This window comes from Sturnira hondurensis, unplaced genomic scaffold (assembly GCF_014824575.4).
Source record: "Sturnira hondurensis isolate 20B ecotype Veracruz unplaced genomic scaffold, ASM1482457v3 Scaffold0024152, whole genome shotgun sequence".
Taxonomy (NCBI): Eukaryota; Metazoa; Chordata; class Mammalia; order Chiroptera; family Phyllostomidae; genus Sturnira; species Sturnira hondurensis.
Genome location: NW_028096783.1, coordinates 8,439,343 through 8,461,365, shown reverse-complemented (window position 1 = coordinate 8,461,365; position 22,023 = coordinate 8,439,343).

Genomic DNA, 22,023 nt, shown 5'->3' with positions numbered 1-22,023 from the left:
CCCTCAAACGCTCGACCCGGAGCCTCCTCAGGCGCCGGCTCGCGCGTCTTGGCAGCCAGGTTCCCGGAGTTTGACCAGTCCCGGGGACCGCGTCCTGTCCGTTCGCGTCCATTTGCTTGCCGCTCGATCTGCGGGGATGCCCTGATCGTTTGTCACCGCCCGACTCCCAGCCTCTTTGTTATACGATGTAACCTGTCCTCTTCCTGGGATGACGGGGGCGGGGGGCCCTCGCGTTATCCGGGGATCCCGGCCCGATTTCTTACCTAGGAGACCCCTTGAGTTTCTTCTATCCTTTGCGAAGAGTTCATTTCTTGCAGTCTTCTCTCCCCCTGCCTACCCTTTTCCCCTGGGACTCCTTGCGAAGAAAAGGCCGAGAGCACCGAGCACAGACTTTCCCGTCTGCTCCTTCACGTTCCCTTCCCCGCTTTGCAGCCGCCCCAAATCCTCGTCTCTTCCTCTCTTACTGTGATGTTGGGACCCCCGGCGACCACACTGCGCGTGACTTTCTGTGATTTCACTGAGGGTAACTGGGAAGATGAACGTTGGTTGGGGTGGTAATGTTAAAAATACCATGGAACCTACCTGCTGTTCGTTGAAAAGAAAGCTGTTGCCGAGTTGTGAAAAATGATGGATCTGTACTGGCGATAGAGGGAACAATTTCTTAAGACTGCCTAGAACGAAGGCTACCTGAGAGGAGTTAAAAAGCAGGTTGTAGAAGTAGGTTTGCTTCCAAAAAACAGGTAAGTGGAGCTAGGCTGTAGATGACTTTAAATTGAAGAAGACTTTGAATTAGACGTTATAAGAAATGAGGAGTCTTGGGAGCTTCTTGAGCAGGAGAGAGACTCCTTGCAAGGGGAGTTCTAGAAATGAATCTGGCAGATTAGTGCGTAACAGATTGAAAAGCAAAGGGCTTTGATAGCAGGGAAACCCGCTAGGATGCTGAAATCCAGGCGGATGATAGGAGAGCATTATGCTTCATTCCAGGGTCTTTTCTTCCCCACACTGACTGTTTTGAGTTAGAATTAATGCAAGCTGTACAAGTCAAGACGCACCATTGGCTGCTGCTGTTGAACCGTGGGTCCCTTTTATTTGTTTGTTCCCACGTCTGGCACTGGAACCTCGCATATGTTCATTACAGGAAGTGCATCGTAGACGTGCGTTAGGTCTGAACATTCTGATTTGTCTTAGTTTTGTCAGTTTTTTGACCCGAAGAGTGGAGGTGGGAGTAATAACTATTTATAAAGAGTGGGAAAGATGGCGTGTGTGTGTTTCTGTAGTGAGATAGGCGATTGGGGTAGAATTGCAAAGAATTATGAGTGAGTTTGGGAAACAACTTCCTTCTCTCCTTGTGTCCACACCCCCGACCCACAAATTCACAGGCAAGGGATACACAGGCAAGGGATACACAGGCAGGGGATAGCGGATTTCCCTGCTATCCCTTCATACATCTGTGAAAGTTGAGAAGTTCCACCCAACAAGAACTACTGCCTTTTACTTGTATGCCCCCGACTCAGGTTTTAATTTCACCTAAAAGTCACACATTGTGTATTAGGTACATGAAGCCTCTTTTCCAAGGACTCTGAAATTTGGACTTCAGGATTTTAATTTACATTGCTGCATTAATTTTAGTGACTGTTTTGGGTATACTACTTTTATGGTTTTGTCGGGGCTAGGAAAACCTATTTCAACCTTTATCTTTCCTTAATGACATTAAAGAAATGATAGCTGTTCTTGCAGAATTGGCCTTCTCTGGCAGGAAACAAAACGAAGAACCAACTCCGATGTCATTGCTAGCGACACGGAGCTTGTGTTCTTGGGTTTCAGTTTAACCCAAGAACACACTATAGAGCCGAAGAATAAAAACACTGGTCGCTTTTTTATGGAGAAGGATCTTTTAGGTTTTTCCTGTTGAAACATAAGAAAAATTTGAAGAATTCAAAGTCTCTGTTTCCTTGGCGTCACTGTACAGTTTGAGCCAGTGTGGGGACAGAAGTTGCAACTTCCTTAATGTTTCTCCTGTGAGTCCAGGCACTTGGTGATTTAAAGTAGCTGCTCTCTAAGTGTGCAAGAATTTATGTAAATACAATGTCTGCTTTTGTTTTTTTTAATGCTCTGTTGCTTCCTTCCTCACTCACATGGTCCTATCTTGGGCAGTTTATTTCTCCCACTTCTGCCCTGGTCTCACGTTCTTTCTTCGGTTGAGGATCCCTCGCCTGGATTGTTGGCTCAGTACAAGGAAAAAAATTGTGTTTGTGGTCTCTTCATTTTTATAGATTTCAAACATGGCATATTGCATTTTTTGAAATTTCGTTTATTGGGGTAACAATGTTTAATAACATACATTTCAGGTGTACAGTTTTTTAATGCACCTGTGTACTCTGTTCTGTGCTCATCACCCGAGGTCTGGCCTCCTTCCATCACCGTGTACTTGCCCTCCTTTACCCTCTTCCCCTCTGGCAACCACAGTCCGTAAGATTTTGGTATATCATAATATATCAAGTGCCCCCAAATAATAATACAAAGAACTTACTCATTTTTAAGGGTATTTCCTGATCCAAACGAAAACAAAGCTACATTTTAATTTTACAGATATGAGCAAGGATGGCTAACAAAGGAATCTGTGTTTGAATATTACAAACTTAAGTTTAACTAATGGCATAAGATTAAATTCTGGCTTCTTGAACAATGATTTGCAAGTTGTAGATTAACCAGCAATTCAGTCTTCCTGAAGAGCAGGAAGTACGTGGACATTGTTTTATGGTTTCAGAGAGAGCCAAAGAAGCAATTAGTGGGAGCTCGCTGGACCTAGAAGGTGCGGTTGTTGGGAGCCTGGAGATCTGGGGACTAGTCCCAATTCAGCTGCTTGTGAACTTGAATAATTTGGGCTTTGATTTTTTTTTTTGTCTTGTAAAAAAGATCTTCCAACTCTAAGCTTCATTTTATAAAGCTTTTCCACTGACACTTAAGTACTTCTCCTTCTAAACAAGTGAAATTTATTTCAGACATACCTTAAATACATTTAGCACTGGCACAGGCAACCGGGATTCTGTTCTTTACCCCAGGCTTTAAACTTAATGCCAGGTGAGCTGACATTTATATTTGGAGGTTCCTTTATTGAGTGGTGTTGGAATATACCTTAATATTTTCTGTGTAGGGCATGACCGAGGGAATGCAGATGGAAAAAACAAAAATATAGAGCATTGTCCTGATACACAAAGGTTGCATGTTTGATCCCTGGTCAGGGATCACCCAAGAATCAGCCAGTGAATGCAAAAATAAGTGGAACAACAAATTGATAATCCATCTCTCTCTCAGATCAATCAATAAAAAATTTTTTAACTATTAGAAATTGGTGGTATAGACCTATAACATGGCTGTTCCTTTCCCCATACCAGCATTTTAAAGGTATTTTGTTATACTAATGCTCCTCATTGTACTTTCATTCAGCTTTTGAGTAATAAATCAGAGCAGGTTAACCCAGTGTGAAACTTTTTTCATACCGTGGCACATGTGGAAATGATTGTTGCCTCCTGGAGGAGACCTGCAGGCAGCCCACAGGAGGGAGCTGGCCTGGGAGCTGGGATTGTCCCTAGTCCTCACATGACCGCACCTCAGCCTGTTTCTTCATAGGAGCAGTGAAATTAACACGTATCTAATAAGAGTGCTGTGATGAGCCAGGAGAGAAATATATGTGGTACCTAGCATGGAGCAGACAGTCAAATTGTTAGCGTTTCTTGAGTATAAAAGAAGACCATTACATTAGAGCATTTTCAAGACTACAAAGAGCTATGTGTTTATGGCATTTATATTAATGAAGATGACCAAGGCATCTTATGGGAAAAGGCACACACACCAGAAGGTGAACATGTAGTCCACGTTCCCAGAACATGAGCAATGGAAAATTGAGGGATAGTCACCATGCGGTGGTTAAAAGCCAGAGGATATCAGGATCCCTAGAGAAATTTAAGAAGACACTTGCAACATCTAGTTGCTTACGTTGAATAAACCTATCCTTTGATTACTTGAAATTTTAAACAATAAGTTACAGACATGGATTGCTATGTTTTAATTGTCAGTGAGTGGAGTGTGCTGTGTTGGCTTTAATGATATGTGAGTTTAATGACATTAATTTCCAGGAGCTGTTATGAGGAGACCTGAGCTGCTGTTGACAGGTTTGGAAAACCAGATCCACACTGAGTTTACTGTTCCCAGTACTGGCTAAGACTCCACTGTGATACCAAGCAAACACCTTTAATTCTTCAAATTTTTCTTAGGACGTTTAAACAACAAAACCTAAAAGTTCCTTCTCCAGAAAAAAAATAGGCACTATAGCACATATCTTGGGTTAACCTGCTAGTCAACATTTCCCCGACTTGCTTGGTGATAAGAATCACCAGAGATGCCTTTAAATCTACAGATCACTCCTCTGGATGTGGTGACTCAGTGAATTCTGAGTTAGAGCCCAGGGACCACTTTGCCTCACCCTTTCCTGCCCAGCAAGCACTCTGGGGGGCCTGGGCTGAAAGTTCTTTTGTTTATGAATATATCACACACAAAAAAGGTAAGGTTACTTAAAAATACAGAGAAAAATGGCAAATTTTAAGTGTTGCTATTTTTTTCCTTTTTATTTTTTTTTGAAAGATTTTATTTTTAGAGAGAGGGGAAGGGAAGGAGAGAGGGAGAGGAACGTCAGTGTGTGATTGCCTCTCATGCACCACCTACCAGACACCTGGCCAGCAACTCAGGCAGGTGTGTGCCTCAATAGGGAATCAAACTGGCCACCCTTTGGTTCTCAGGCCAGCACTCAGCCCGCTGAGCCACACCAGCTGGGGCTATTTATTTATTTTCAGGGAGCGGGGGAAGGGAGGGAGAAGAGGGAGAGAAACATTGGTATGAGGAACATCCATTCATTCTACTTGTGCTCCAAGGCATGGGCCCTGATGGGGAATCGAACCAGCGACCCTGTGCTTTGCAGAAAGAAGCACAACCAACTGAGCCACACTGTTCAGGGCTTACTTTGTTTTTTATCAGAGTAATTCGTGTATATGACTTAAAGTCAGATAGTTTTTAACTACTTACAGTGGGAAAAAACCCAGAAACCATTCCCTCTGTCCTTCTCACCTCATAGTCTCATTTCCTAGGGGCCAGCAGTCGGTCATTCCCCTCTTTCTGCAGGTGTTATCTTCGGGTTTCTGACTCAGCAGTGTTCTTTGTTCTCTGACCCCCTGTGTTGGAGCCCTTGGTTTCCTGCTGTGGTGGATGGATCGGGACTTAGTTCTTCCCCCCCTTTCCCTTCCCACACCCTCCACCCCTACCATGGCTCTATTGTGATTTTGGGTAAAACAGGCCGTTCTCATGTGTTTGTACCTCTGCCAGATATTCTTCCTTGTGTTTAGGTCTGAAAAATCAGACCTTTGCCTGATTTTTCTATTTGTTTTTCCCCCCCACACACATATCTACTGCAGTTTTTTCCCCAAATGCTTCTAAATATTTGTCACATTCTTACCAGTAACATTTCCGTGACCTCAGTTGCTTCACTTCCACTTTTTTCTGGGAGCCAAGCATCCTCCTCCTCCTCTTCCCTCCACTCTTTTCTATCAAGAACTGTGCCCCAAACGCGGTCCAGCAGCTTGCCTCCACGCCCCTCCTAGGCTGGCACCACGCCGTCCCATTTCTTGGTGTAGGTCCTTACGTACTAAGAAGTACTCGAATGACCTTATTTTGCCCACAGACTTGCTTGACGGTTTGAAACGTTACAGAATTCTAGGGTGGAAATAATTTTCCTCAGAATTTTGAAGGCACTATTTGTTTCTATCTATTTCTGTGATTGCTCTAGACTCACAGTGATTCAGATCCTTTTTATGCGACCTTATTTTGTTGGTTTTTTCCTTTTCTCCTTCACTGGAAGCTTCGAGGATATCCTCTACCTCTGGTGTTGTGGAACATTATGATGTGGACTCAGTAGAACCTGTCGTTTTAGACATTTGTGTCCCTCAGTTCTGGGAAATTTTCTTCTATTATTTCTCTAGTTTTCCTACCCGTATTTTCTTTTTCTTTGATCTCTTTCCATAATATCTATTCTTGTTATGTGGGTGTGACAATTTCCAAGAAAGCCCATTACAATTACAGTTCTTCAGTTTTCTGCTGGAGTTATGGCAGGGCCTGTGTGGTGGGAGGTCCGGGCTTCCTCTCAGCGGCATAGACCCCCTGTCACATCCATGGGGACTGGGGAGGGCTGGCCCTCCGCCCACCCCCTCCCAGTTCCCTCTCACCCCAGTTTCCTCACTCCCCTCAGTCACTAGAATTGTACCACTGCTTTCTTTTTTCTGCTGTAGAAACGTGCTCTGTGAGTATTTTTAAAAGTAAATATTACTGAGACACCAAGATAAATGAGGAAAGAAAAGTGTTTTTTAAAAAAACGGAGAAGAGGGACTCCGTACAAGAAAGTTCATGCTGTAAAAGCTGGGTGCCCTCTCAGGAGTGCAGTTGTTTTCGGTTGGTGCGAACGGGAGACGGCCACTTGCACTGCCTTCAGACGGCCGCTCTCCGCGCGGACCGGGACAGCAAAGTGGTCCCTCCCGGTGGGGTCGCAGGGCGGCTCTCACGTGCTTGTTCTCCTTCGCTGTGCCCTTCAGTTTCCTGCACTGCCTGCCTCGGGCCGGTTGCTTTCCCAGTGGGAAGGCTAGGTCCTCGGGCCCAGGCTGGCCCCCCCCCTTGTGATTTCTCCCTTGGTCTTGCACTGACCTCCTTCGTTCTTTGAGAAAGTAAGTTACTAGGTCTCTTTAACCTGTTTTTCTCTCACCTATTTATTTCCCTCAATTATTTTTACTGGCCACTTTTTGAGACTGGTGCTATCTGCAGCCAAGCAGTGCTTTTAAAGCAGTTTCTTCTAAGTCAATCTGACCTTTCTAGTGGTTCTGGTGACCTCTGTGACAGGTAGTGCCTTTTTTTTTTTTTTTTTAGATTTCAGGGTTTTGTTTCAGGTCTAAACAGTGCTTTCATCTCTCAGTTCATTTGCAGATCAAAGAGAATATTTGTTTGTTAGTTTTTATTTTTAAAAATATCCTGAGAAGAATATCAGGCCTGTTAAAGGGCTCAGGCTTCCCGACTTCCCTAAACTGCCTGTGGGCCACCATTCCCTTGTGCTTCAAGGGCTTGTTGGGGTTGCTACAGGAATGTGCTCCCCAGTGCACTGCTATAGGGCCTGGCAGTTTTTCAAAGTCAGTAAATACTTGCCTTGGCACTTGAAACAGAAAGAGGGAAGCGACCACCTGTGATTCTCTCACCCAGAGATCGTTTCTGTTCTTCAGAGTCCACAGCACATGATGAGGAACAGGTTGTTGGGCTGGTTTTTGACCTTTAAGTTTGAAGTCTCATACTGTCTTAAAGACCTTTGCATGTGATGCACTGTGCAACTGAGACTTTTGAGTAGGAATCTCCTGTGTCTGAAACACAGGAGCGATCTGAGCTGAAGATGCAGATTTGGGAGGCGTTAGCATTCAGTTGGTATTCTGATTGCTTTTTAGGGGAGGTGGGGAGGGGAGGGAATTGGAGTGAATAGCCCGGAGAGCCTTGAGCAGACTCTGGACTCAGCGTTTAAGGGATGGGCTGAGGAAGAAGGGCTTCCGCCAGAGGGACCAGAGGGAAACCAGGAAAATGCAGTATCCGGAGGAGACAAGAAATGGAACGTCAGAGACTTGCAACAGCTAAAGGGAACTGAGTGCTAACGATTCCACTGAAGTTCACGGTAAAGTATGTGTCTCCCAGAAAGCTTTCCTTGGTCTTCCTCAGGCACAGTTGTTAATCTCCTCTGTACCTCAGACATGCATATTAAACTTAGCACTTATGTAATAAATATTTGGTGACAGTTCTGTTTTCCCTAAAAGGTAGAGACTTTTTAAGGGAATGGCCCTCAAAGGTATGGTTTTATGGTCTTTGTCATCCTTGATAAGACAGTATTGCATTGTGTCTTCACAACACAAACGTGAGTCAGCATCCTGCGTCTGCTGTGTGATAGCCGTGTGTACTTCAGCAAAGTGTGGAACATCATCTCTGAGCTTCAATTCCAGCATTGATGAAATCTGTGATGTTGGGTGATAATACTGTCTACTGCAGAGGAGAAAGAATGTTTGTAAAGTATCGGAAATAGTGCCTGACATTGAACAGATATTCAAACATGAAAACTCTGCAACTTGTGACTAACACAATTCCAGTCATTCTACTCTGCAAGCATACAAAGAATATAATCACGGCCGGGCCACAGGAAGACTGCAGAAGTGGGCTGAGTTTGGTGAAATGCATTGGACTGTTTTATAAACAATTTTGTGGGCGTTCTGCAAAGTACTTGGTGATCTTGATTTCTTTTCACGTAGTTGGGAAGGAGAAAATGAAAAGATTAAGATGACTGCTCCAAAGCAGATGGGAATTTTTGTATGTAGAGTTAAGTACTTTTTTTTTTTAAATGAAAGTATTTTTTTTTTAGATTTTTATTTATTTATCTTTAGAGGGGAAGGGAAGGAGAGAAGGAGAGAAATATCAATGTATAGTTGCCTCTCGTAAGTCCCCTGCTGGGAACTGGCCTGCAACCCAGGCATGTGCCTTGACTGGAGATCGAACCACAATTGTGTGGTTCGCAGGCCCACACTCAATCCATTGAGCCACACCAGCCAGGGCGAGTTAAGTACCTTAAATACGTGAGTGGTGGGTGTAAGTCACATTATGTGTTTGTTCAACTTAATACTACAACTTTACCCATTCATCCTGTTTCTTTTATCTTCCCTTAGAAATTCTCCATTACAGTTAACCTACAATTTTATATTAGTTTCAGGTGAACAATGTAATGATTAGACCTTTATATTGCTTACAAAGTGGTCACCCTGATGGGTCTAGCACCCATGTGACACCGTACACATTTATCACAGCATTGTCGCCTGTATTGTCTGTGCTGCACTTTGCATCCCGTGATTATTTGGTAACTGGCCATTTGTGCATCTTATCCCTCATCTTTCTCATCCATCCCCGCAGCCCCCTTCTCAGCTGGCAGCCATCAATTTACTCTCTGTGCCTGTCAGTTTGTTTCTGTTTTGTTTGTTTAGCCTCCACGTGTTTCTGTGTTTTTCACTTTTCTTCTTGTAATTGATTTCTGCTTCATGCCATTGTGGTTGGTGAAGATGCTTCATATATTACAGTCTTCTTACATTTATTGAGGCTTGGTCTGTGGCCTACCCTGTGGCCTATTCCTTAAAATGTTCCATGAGCACTTGAAAAGAATGTATATTCTGCTGCTTTAGGATGAAATGCTCTGAAAATGTCAGTTAAGTCCATCTGATTTAATGTGTCACTTATGGCTGCCATTTCCTTGTTGGTCTTCTGTCTGGATGGCCTGTCCATTGATTTTCTGCTCAACCAGCTGAAAACTCCCGGGTGTTAATTACATGGGGTATGTGTGCCCTTCCGTAGGAGTTGGACCTTAGTTGCTGTTGTCAACTCAGAGGGTAGGGTTGACCATCAGGCCGACTGGCTGTCCAGGCTGGCCATGCCCAGAGTGGATGAGCTCTTGAGCTGGGGCTAACCCCAGGGAGTGGGAGTCACGTTAAGGGGGCTCTGGAGCCACTGAGGTCTGCCCTTTGGGTGTGTCATCTGTGGAGCTGGTTGGTTGGTGCTCTGGTGTCGTCCGAAGCTGGCCACCAGGTATGTGTTTATGGCGTTTGTATTAATGAAGATGTGTTGGGTCTGGGGCCTCTTGGGAGAGGCTCTGGTGCAGACCAAGGTTAGCCACCACTCATGTCTGGCTTTGGGCTACCTGGTAAGATCTAGAAAGTGATTTGCAGATGGTTGCTGCATGCTCTGAGTTTGGAGTTGCTTGGGAAAGACCATCGTGAAATGAGGCCAGCTGCTGCTAGCTGCAGGCTTGCGGCCATGTGGTGGGTGCCACCACATGACTTGAGGCTCGCCAGCCACCACTTGTACCAGGGTTGTGACTGCTTAGTTGAAGTTGCGTTCCAAGCCAAGACTGGCCACCACTTATGCCAAGACTGTTGGGTGGTGTAGAGACCTGTTGCTGTTTCTGTTATTCAGCTCAGGTTCGCCAATGGGAGTGCTCTGTTCAAGAACAGGTGTTGTCCCTGGGTAGTGTCATTTACTTGCAGCAAGTAGAGGAGGTGGGATTCACACCCAAAGCTCTGTCTACTTGAAGGGAAGCCTAGCCATTGCTCATACACAGTACTTGGGTAATTTTTTCTTTGCGGTTGGTTATACCCGACTTACAGTTGGGTATCATTTAGCAAGAGTAGCATTTAGTAACAAATGCTGGGACCTTGAGTCCCTTGTCTTTACACTAGTGCTGGCCTTAGGGTCACTTAGCAAGAGGTACAGGGCATGCTGAGGCCAGCTGCTGTTTGTTTGCAGTTTGTGGGCCTTTGAGAGATTTCTGGAAAGTCCAGAGAACAAGCCAAGGCAGGACGCTTGTGTGGAAAAGTCACTGGAGGAGGTTTGGGCTGGGTGCACAGATTGCATGGGGTAGGTTCTCACAATCCCCAGGGCAGGGCATATGGGTGTTAGGTTAATGGAGACTCTGATGTGGTGCCTGCCATCTGGGAGGGAGGGGCATACAACAAAGGAACAGTGGTGTCTGTCAGTGTTCCCATCCCGGGAGAGAGCTGCCCTGAACCCGTGCTCCTCTGGCCTTGACCCTGAAGCTTGTCAGTTCCTCCCTGTATGTTCCGGCACTTTCTGAGCCGCTGCCCCGGAGCCGGAGCGAGTGAGTCCGTGCACAAGCCTGTCAAGAGCAATGCCTGAATCTCTAGCAGCCCTGTTTCTCTCGGACACAATCCTCGCTGGCTTCCACAGCCGGGGATTATGGGGACTCCTTCTCAGCTCTGGTGTCTTGGGCTGGGAAGCCCAGTATATGGGTCTAAGACCTCTCACACCTCAAGTGGAATCTCCCCAGCCAGATACCCCTCCTGATTCTTAACCACACACCTGGGTGTGGGCCCTGCCTCTGCTTCACATCGCTGCTCCTCCTGCCGGTCTTAATGTGGCTTCTTGTCTATATTCTTAGTTTCAGGGATCCGATTCAGCCAGTCTTCAGGCAGTTCTTAATGATGGCTGTTCTCAGTGACAATTTAGTTGTGGTCATAGGAAGAGGCAAGCACAGTGTTTACCTCCTCCACCATCCTAACCATGAGTCCTCATCCTGTTTTTTACAGCTCATGAAATTGGAAGTATCCATCGGCTTGCTAGTGTTTAAGTCACTGTGGGTACTCAAGCGTGCAGTCAGCAAATGTTTGAACATTTACTCACTGAGTAAACTGTGCTCGGGGCTGTGGACGTGATGATACAAATAAGACAGACACTGTACTTGTCCTAGAGGAGCTTGTGTTCCTGTGGGAGATACCGGTAATTGAGAGCATTAAGAGAGGCAGATAAGGTCTGCAGTATAAATGCAGCCCTTGGGGTGAAAGGGGTGGATGAACACTCTGCATAAAGCTGAGACTTCAAGGAAGAGATGGGGACGGAGGCACTTGTAGAATGTCATACTTAAGCCAAGTTCTGTGTGTGAGCCAGGGACATTTGCAGTGTGTCCTGTGTGGCCCTGACACCTGGGGAGTGTGATAGAGGGCTGCAGGGGATGCTGTCAGGTGGGCCACAAATGCCGGATCATGCCTGGTCCGTTATCCGTGATGGGGAGTTTTACTGACACAGTGAGAGACCACTGAGTGATTTTAACCATGATTTAATCCAGTTGTGTTTTGAAATCCCTTTCACTGCTACAAAGCTTCTAGTTGTAAAATACTTTAGATTTCATGTATAAAATCCGAGGAGCTGATTTCTTAGTCCTAAACACTGAGGCCCTTGAGTCATTTGGCAGACAGAGTTCTTGCCTTAAGAATCCACCTTTAAAAACCAGTTTACACCTTAGCCCTGGCCTGGCGACTGGTCAGGGCACATCCCTAGGCTGAGGCTTCAGTGCCTAGTCTGAGCATGTGCAGGAGGCACGACCCGTTAATGTTTCTTTCTCTCTTTCCCCCACCACCCTCTTTCCCCATTCCTTCCTTCCTCTCTCTAAACTCAACAAACATATCCTTGGGTGGAAAAAAATCAGTTTATATCTTAGATATCAGAAACTTGACTTAATAAAAATTAAATAATTTCTATATAAAAATATTCAGTTAGCCCTGGGTGGTGTAGCTCAGTGGATTGAGCCTGGGCCTGTGAACTTTAGGATTGTGGTTCAATTCCTAGTCAGGGCACATGCCTGGGTTGCAGGCCAGTTCCCAGCAGGGGATGCACGAGAGGCAACCATACATTGACATTTCTCTCCCTCTCTCCTTCCCTTCCTCTCTAAAGATAAATAAATAAAATCTTTAAAAAAAGAAGACGGAACTTTAAAAAAATATTCAGTCAGTGTCAGAGGATAAGCTAAAGCTGAAATCCTTTTGCCCACTGGAATCAGATTACCTTTACTCACTGGTTGGCATATCTGGAAAATAATAGTCTAAATATTGATTTACTGTGCATACAATTTTCACAGGAATTTGTTTTTTCGCATTTTTTCCAAATGGCCTTTTAAGGTTTTTATTGCATTAAAAGCAATAGTGGGGTGTTTTCCTTTAATAGGAAATGCTTTCTCTGTTACACAGTAAATTTCTTCTAATTGTAATCATCAGCAACATCTTACATTTGAGTCAGTTTATTCAATAAATATTTGAATACCTACTATGTGCCAAGCACTGTTCTAGGGTCTTGGGATACATTGTGAATGAAACAAAGGGCCCACCTTGCAGGAGTCTGCATTCCAGTGGGAGGAGGTAGGTGACAAATAGTAAACATTATTAGTATCCTTACTATACTACTGATGTAGTATGTTAGAGGTGGTGCGTGATATGAGATTAAACATAGAACAACTAATACAGTGTTGAGGAGGCTGCAGTTTTAAATAGGTGCTCAGGGTAGCATCACTGGTAAGGTATGATTTGAGCAAAGGCAGGGAGCCTTGTGCAGAGACCTGGAAGAATACCGTGCCAGGTAGAAGGAACAGCCAGTACAAGGAAGGGCCGTAAGGCCAGAGGGCACCAGGCCTGTTAGGGGAGTAGTGAGGAGGCCAGGGCATCCAGTGGAGGGGGTGGGGTTGCTCAGCTTTCTAGGAATGGGTTTCTCCTCAGTCAGTTTTAAGAAGTTCATTGGCCAAATCAAATGAATAGTTAGGGGAAGACTTTCCATCCCATTAATATTTTGCAGAAGGTAATCTATAAACACTCAGACTCCTGTCTTAACTTGAGTTAGGTAATTTCAGGTGACACAGAAGTTTCTTAAATCCATGCCGTAAGGCAGCTACACAGAAATCAAAAACCTTTTTTTTTTCTTTCTGTAAATAAAAAAACTGATACTGGATCACATGCTTAGAAGACTTAGCATTTAGTAAAAACTGAAAGTTTTGCCATTCTGATTTATAAATCTCCCAGTTAAAAGCTGAAAGGTTTTGTTCCGTAGTGGGGGATGGCCACGGTGTGAGACGCATGTGTCTTTTTTTTTAAACGTATTTTATTGATTATGTTATTACAGTTGTCCCATTTCCCCCCTTCATTCCCCTCCACCCTGCACACCCTCTCCCTCACACATTCCCCCCTTTAGTTCACGTCCATGTGTCTCAAGTTCTTTAGCTTTTACATTTCCCATACTATTTTTGCCCTCCCCCTGTCTATTTTCTGCGTGCCTTCTATGCTGCTTATTCTCTGTACCTTCTCCCCCTTCTCCTCTTCCCACTCCCCTGTTGCTAACCCTCCATGTGATCTCCATTTCTGTGGTTCTGTTCCTGTTCTAGTTGTTTGCTTGGTTTGTTTTTATTTTAGGTGTGGTTGTTAGTAATTGTGAGTTTGCTGTCATTTTAGTATACATGTTTTTATCTTCCTTTTCTTAGATAAGTTCAACATTTCATGTAATAAGGGCTTGATGATGGTGAACTCCTTGAACTTGACCTTATCTGAGAAGCACTTTATCTGCCCTTCCATTCTAAATGCAAGCTTTGCTGGATGGAGCAATCTTGGATGTAGGTCTTTGTCTTTCATGACTTGGAATACTTCTTTCCAGCCTCTTCTTGCCTGCAAGGTCTCTTGAGAAATCAGCTGACAGTCTGATGGGCACTCCTTTGTAGGTGACTGTCTCCTTATCTGTTGCTGCTTCTAGGATTCTCTCCTTCATTTTTATCTTGACTAATGTAATTATGATGTGCCTTGGTGTGTTCCTCTTTGGATCCAACTTCTTTGGGACTTTCTGAGCTTCCTAGACTTCCTGGAAATCTGTTTCCTTTGCCAGACTGGGGAAGTTCTCCTTTATTATTTGTTCAAATAAGTTTTCCACTCGTTGCTGTTCCTCTTCCCCTTCTGGTACCCCTATATTTCGGATGTTGGAACGTTTAAAGATGTCCTGGAGGTTCCTAAGCCTCTCCTCATTTTTTTGAATTCTTGTTTCTTTATTCTTTTCTGTTTGGTTCTTTCTTTCTTCCTTCTGGTCCACTCCATTGATTTGAGTCCCAATTTCCTTCCCATCATTATTGGTTCCCTGTGCATTTCCCTTCATTTCACTTAGTTTAGCCTTCATTTGTTCCTCTAATTTGTGACTAAAATCAACCAGTTCTGTGAGCATCCTGATCACCACTATTTTGAACTGTGCATCTGATAGGTTGGCTGTTTGTCGCTTAGAAGTATTGGCTCTGGGGCTTTGAGCTGTTTTTCTGTTTGAGCCATAATATTTTGGTCTGTTCTCACCTGTTACGTCTGAGAGGCGGAGCCTTAGGTGTTCACCAGGGCGGGGCAAATCAAGTCGCTGGGTTATGATGCTGTATGTGGGGGTGGGGTAAGAGAGAAAAAAATGGCGCTTTGCTCCGCTCTCTGTTGTACCTCAGTCTCTTCCACCGCTTCCCCCAAGCAAATTGAGCCTTTCTGATGCTGATTCCCATGTGGGTGAGCTTGTGTGCGTTCTGGAACCCTGTGGGTCTCTCCAATGAACTTGACTGTGTGGGTGGGAGTCTCTCCTTGTACCTCAACCCCCACAAGTGTTTTCAATTGGTGTTTTGAGGCTTTATTCCCCGGCGCTAGGACCCTAGGTTGCGTGAGCTGTCTCACTCTCCAGTCATCTGCACGCGAATGTGTGACTGCTGCACGGTTAGCCAGCCACCTTGTGCACGGTGCCCCACTTCTCAGTCGCTGGATCTGCCTGTTGCCACCCCATGCCCAGGGTCTGCCAGCGCCGCCTGGGTGCCCAGGGTCTGCCCGGTGCCTCCTTGTGCGCCCCATGTCACCGCTTCCTGTGCCGCGACCCTTTTCTGCTCAGCCACCAGACTGCACCCTGCCTACCGGTCTGGATGAATGTGTTTAACTCCTTGGTTGTCAGACTTCCATACGGTTTAATTTTCCTTCAGTTTTGGTTGTTACTTTGTTTCTGAACTGTTGTCCTTATTTTGGTTGTTCGAGGAGGCACAGTGTGTCTACCTACCCCTCCATCTTGGTCGGAAGTCCCGCTTGTGTCTTAAGGGGACCAGTGACAGGGTGAAGACGGTGTGTAGTCAGGGGGAATGGCTGTTTAGGAGCAGGTTTTCTTGCCTTCCTTATTTCTTGCATGCTCAGTGGCTCTCACTCCTTTTAATGTTTTAAAAAAATTTTTTTTTAATTTTATTTATTTATCTTTAGAGAGGAAGGGAAGGAGAGAAGGAGAGAAATATCAGTGTATGGTTGCCTCTTGTGAGTCCCCTGCTGGAAACTGGCCTGCAACCCAGGCATGTGCCCTGACTGGGAATCGAACCACGATCGTGTGGTTTGCAGGCTCGGGCTCAATCCACTGAGCTACACCAGCCAGGGCTCCTTTTAATGTTTTTATTTGGTGGTCTGCACTTTCTGTTGCGGAACTCAGTGAAAGTTTGCACGTGCTTCTTAACTTTCCAGGCTAAATCAGCCATGCTGCTTTCCTAAGGTCCTAATTAATGACTGATAGAGGCCATTCCCAAAGTCACGTGCTCGTCAAGTGTACGATGGTGGTGCATATCTTCAGTGTCATCTTTATTCCAGATGCACAGCACTCCCTATAAAGAAGCAGGCTTCGTTTGTCTACTGAGGCTACTGGAGCTGTTCCAGCCATATGTGCCCATGACTGAGCTTCCCCCCATGGTGTTTCTGAATTTTATTTTACACAGATCACACTTTTATCATTTCTTAAGCTCCTCTTCTCAATTTCTTTCTGAATTTGCCATGGTTATTTCATATTGGAGTCCTGTCAACGAATTGCTCTTCATTGCTTCTCACATATTTTCCCATGAAGTTGAAGCTGAGGTAAGATCACTCAAGAAAATGCTGTAAAGCCTTTTGTCTTTGACTTTGTTCTCACAGTAAAAAGAGAAGGTGGTACAGTTTTCACATAACCGCGCTTTCGAAGGGCCCTTGAAAACTTTGCCAGGTCTTTTCTCTTTCTCTAGATTGGACTGCACGTGAATCTCCTTGAAATTGCATAGTCTACCCCTTTTTCTTTAAAAGCAGGTCCAGTTCCGTTGCTCTTCTGAGTGGCAAGGTCAAGAGCCTAGGATTCAATAGACATTTAGCAGCTGTTGAGTGACAAAAGTAAAAGGAATTTGAATGCATTAAATAAAAGCCAGGTTAGTTTTAAATCCCTCTTCATTGAGTATTCTGATAACTGAGCTACAGAATTATGAAAACATAATTAAGAACCTAAGGTGGGGCATCAGTTCACTTATTTTGTATGTTATGTCTGAGATACTGTGTACTTGAACATGAACTAGAAAGTAATGAATAAGTGGGACTTGAGTGATTTTATCTCAATGTTAAAGAGCACTTACTAATTTTCTTTTTAGTTAACTCTAAGAATAATTGTAAGACAGATTTACTTTCTACCTTACATTCTGTCCTCAGCTTTGCTGTTGGGGAGGTGTGGATTTCATAGCCACAACATAGAGACCTCGGAGGTGTTGCCCCTGGTACCTTGGAGGTGCTGACACTTAGCACTGTTATTCCACTGTACCTGGGGTTTTTAATCCTTACATTTGCTGTGCTTCTTGTTGTCAACAAAATACACCTTTTTTCCTAATCGTCAAGCTCAGTACTATTTAAGTCAAAAATCTCCAAGAAGGTGAGAAGGAGTGGAAATTAGTTGGGGTATTTTAACTGGACATTTGTATTACTGTCAGGACGGCACTTACACACAGCAAGGTGTGTGTGTTCTGTTAGCAGGAAAAACAAGCAGTCGGGGGTATGGCTGTACCTAGCTCACGCTATGTTAACAGGAGTAGTTCAGTTTTTAAGGACTCACTAGAACATAAAGTCTTGGCCTTGAAGATTTCTTTAATCTCATTTTTTAAAAAATATTTTATTTATTTATCTTTTAGAGGGGAAGGGAAGGAGAGAAGGAGAGAAATATCAATGTATGGTTGCCTCTCGTGAGTCCCCTGCTGGGAACTGGCCTGCAACCCAGGCATGTGCCCTGACTGGGAATCGAACCGCGATCATGTGGTTCACAGGCCCGCGTTCAATCCACTGAGCCACACCAGCCAGGGCTTAATCTCATTTTTAATGACTAGCCTATGCTATTTGTGATGAATCTGTGTGATCATACTACTAGATGCATGGAAAAGATATCTTTTTTTCCTGGTATTCTTGTTCGCACCCTGTATCATTGTTTGTGGGACACACCTCCTCAGCAGCTCCACAGGAGGGAAAGCAGAGACAAGGAAGTCCTTGTTCTTTGCTCCGTGAAATCATCAACTTCTAATTCAAGTCAGATTTTAATTTGGGTCTTCCATTATTCCTCCTCGAAGCAGTTTTGTTTCCTTAACACATGATGTGTTTACTTTGGTTTTATAATTAAAAATAGTGAGTATAAGCAACATGTGAGCCCTTGAGCCTGGAATAAGAAACGGAAAGTTTGTCTTGCACGCTGCTGGGAAAGGCTGCAATCTACAGTATAGAACTGAATTTATCAACTACCTAAGTAAAATAGTTTATTTGTTACCTGTCAGCGCCCTTGTTGGGTGCTCTTTTATAGGACCTTGCACTGGGTTTCTCTTTCCTCTCTACACCTGTAGTTGCTAAAAACCAGATGTTTTGGAATCAGTCCAAAAGCCACAATTAGAGGGACTTGATTTCTTCAAAGTCAGAGGATGGCTGTCTTTTTCCCTTAGAAAAATGAAGCTAACTGCTTTCTCTGTTTAGGTTAGAGGAATAAGCTGGTCTTCTTCATTCTTGTCACTGTTTTTTGGGGTTTTTTTTATGGACATGGTGGGGGGCCTTTTAGAGCAAGAAACACACCACCTCCTTAGGCCTCTAACTTCCAGGCAAAAATGCCATCATTAGAACTTTTTTCTCCTGTCCATTTCTTTCATCTACCCCTAGACCAACATGAATTATTCTGAGCGCCTTGTGGCCAGTCAGTGACTTGTTTGAGCTGAAGACTACACACTGGCAGCAGAGGGAGGGGAACGAGAGGGAGAGATCCGCCAGGGGATGCAGGCTGCGAGGCCTCACTCTGCCTCTGAGATGGAAGAGCCGTCACCATCAGGTTTCACGTCCTGGCTGGCACCGAGGTAGCACAACAGCCAGAGCTGCTGGCCTTCTTTGATGTGTCCAATCCACAGTCCTCCAGTTTGTGCAAGTGGTGTTTCACTCATTTGCTAGTCCCTTTTCTCTTGTCCTTTTTTCTTGGTGTTTCTTAATGGGCTTTTCCTAGAACACTTGCCTTGGTTTCCCCCTTTCCACCCAACCGATACAAACATTCCAGTTCCTGCCAAACTGGCAGGTTTCAGAGGAAGTGTCCTATCTTCCACGAAGACTTAGGTCTTTAAAACTTGTTACTGTGGTTGCCGTTACTTTCTCAGCATGTACCAAGTATGAGTGTTTTTTTGCCGAACTCTGTTGGCCTTGGAGGATTTCTCAGTACTCAGCAGTAATTGGAGCAATGAAGACATTGCCGCAGATAATTTTCCTTGTTTTCTTGTGGCAGAAAAGCTTTTCCCACCTCTGCTATACATTGCATGACCCAATGAAACATAAACTAAAATAGTGATCACATAAAAAATTTAATGTGAAGTAGTTGATGTAGGTTAGGAATTCACAATTAGCTTGGAAGCTCTTTAGAAGTAATTGCATATTGTTTAGGGTAAAATGCTAAAATAAAATTTTTTTTCTGAAGCAATACTCTGTAAGGAATACAGTGTGGTTTATGCTTAGGTGCCACTGGGCTGTACATGTGAGATTGTATTGTATGAGACATCCTTTATTTAGACCGAAGACATGATAATATCCTGTTAGAAAACAGAATGACTATATATGGTCAGTTATAATGTCGGCATATTGGATTATTTCTCATTCAGTTCCTAAATAAGAGAACCCCAAACATTTTAATAACAACTTCTCAGGAGCTGTTAGCTGTATTGAATAGTTTTAAGGTATGCAGATGGAGTGGACCTTCAGAACAGTTGACTCCATAAAGAAAAAAAATCAGAAAGCTTGGTATTCAGGTGTTGAAACCAGTAATTGACCATCTGTCAGAAATGGAATGCAGCAGAAAGGACTCTGCATATTTTCCAGGAGAAAATGGCAGGGCCCATCTAGGGTTTGAGTAGATTAGTGTGGTGGGAGGTGGAAGCAAATAGTGCTTGTCACCAGAAAAAGTTGTCCCAGCTTCAGAACACAGGTGACCGCTGCAAGAGCATCAGCAGTGTTGCCTGGTCACGGAACAGGCATTAAGCACTACTCAGAGTTATTTCAGATAAGTCTGCTTTCTAGCGTATAGGAGCTTCCTTTTCTGATCGTCTCAGACTGCAAATTAAAAAGCTGAAAAAAAATAAAAATAAAAATAAAAAAAAGCTGAGATGCTAATACTTGAAGAATGCTTTTAGGTGATAATAGTGTGGTTGAGAGTGCAGATTTGGCCCGACCGGTATGGCTCCGTTGCTTGGGCGTTGTCAGGCAGAGCTATTCCCATTCAGGGCGCATGCCTGGGTTGCAGGGTGGGGTGTGAGAGGAAGCCCAGCAGTGTTTCTCTCTCACATCAGTGTTTCTCTCCTTCTCTTTTTCTGTCCCTTCTCTCAGTGGGGTGGGTGGGTGGGTAGGTAGGTAGGTAGGTAGAAAGAAAGGAAGGGAAGGGAAGGGAAGGGAGGGAGGGAAAGAAAGAATTGGACTTAAAAAAAAACAAGCATGGACTTAGGAGGCAGACCACCTTGGTTTGAATTGATACCCAGCCTTTCTGTGGCCCATCTCTGAAATAGGATAGCCCTGGCCAGGTAGCTCAGTTGGTTGGAGCATCATTCCATACACTGAAAGGTTGTGGGTTTGATTATCAGTCAGGGCACATGCCCGGGTTGTGGGGCCAGTCCTTGGTCAGTGGGTATACAGGGAGCAACCTGTTGATGTTTCTCAAATCAGTGTTTCTGTCAGTCTCTCTGTCTCCCTACCTCTGTCTCTCTAAAATCAATAAGTATTCTCTAGTGAGGATTAAAAATAATAGGTTAATAATAGTACTTCATAAGGTTATGGAGATTATATGAGATAACATTTGTAAACAGTGCATGGTACATTGTAAATACTATATAACAATTTGTAAACAAAACTGGTGCAGGAGCTGGATTGAGCATTTAGTCCTGAAGATGTCTGTCTTCAAAACATTAAATTCCTTCCCTCTGTACTTTGTTTTCATCTTTCTCAATACATCGTGTTTTGGACATGGATTCAGTTTGCTCAGACAATTGGTTTACAGAATGATACTTAAGGAGAAAGCATCAGCACAGTTTTCTTTTTCTTTTTCTTTTTTTTGGGGTTGTCTTTTTTTTTTTTATTTAATTCTTGTTCAAGTACAGTTTTCTGTCTTATATTCCCAGCCCTGCCCCTCCCCCAGTGCTCCCCACCTCCCTCCCATTTCCGCCCCCACCCTTAGTTATTGTCCATGTGTCCTTTATACTTGTTCATGTGAGTCCATCCCCTTTTCCCCTGTGATTCTCTCCCCTCTCCCCTCTGGACCCTGTCAGCCTGTTCTGTATTTGAGTGTCATTGGTCATATTTTGCTTGCTTGCTTGTTTTGTTGTTTAGATTCCTGTTAACGGTGATATCATATGGTATTTGTCTTTCATGGCCTGGCTTATTTCGCTCAGCATAATGCTTTCAGCACAGTTTTCATTGTGTACTTGTAAGAAATCTCCCCAAACTGATGCGTTGTCCTGTATGTGGTAGAAGTAACCACTCTGCTATCGCTCCTTCTCTAGTCTAGATCAAAGACTTCAGAGGAGGAAATAACCACAGAAATTAAAACTTAACGGAAATATTTTAATGATGATTAACTCCTGACCATTTTGGCATTAGCAAAGTGGGAAGCAGCTGGGCTGCAGCAAACGATGCCTCCCACTCGGAGGGAGGGGAGATGACCTAAGAACAGGGTGCCTAGTTGTGCACCCTGCGTGTAGCGAAGGAGTTGGATTGTGGAGAATTGGTGTCTTTTAGGTGTGTCCTACCTGTCTCATCATAAGACTCCATTGAAGATTCTGAAGATTGTGGTTCAGTAATTTGGGATTACAGCCTGAGAAAACATGGTCTTTAAAATTAAAAGACCATTATTAAGAATATGCACTTTTAACAAGCGTCTCAGGGGATTAATAAGGCAAGATTGGCTGTGTTAAGTAATCTGAACCTCACCTTTCTCACCAACAGAATCAAAGATTTGGTTAGAAGGACGGTCTGCTTGCTAACTCACAACTCTGACTTTGCGATTCCTTTTTTCTCATGATTGAAGATCTCAGAGAAGAGTGCCATTATGTGATGGGATATGGGACGAGGAACCAAGCCTTCTGTTTATCAGAAAAAATGAATCAGCAAACTTTAAAAAATGTCTTAATATAGAAAAAAGCATTCTAATGAAACAGTACACTTAAAATAATTACTGGTAATTTCGTTCTTTCTGAATATTGCCAATGAAGGGTAATAAAACACCCAAAACTCTGGTAGGACATACTGCCTTCCTTACTGTGTTTGTGTA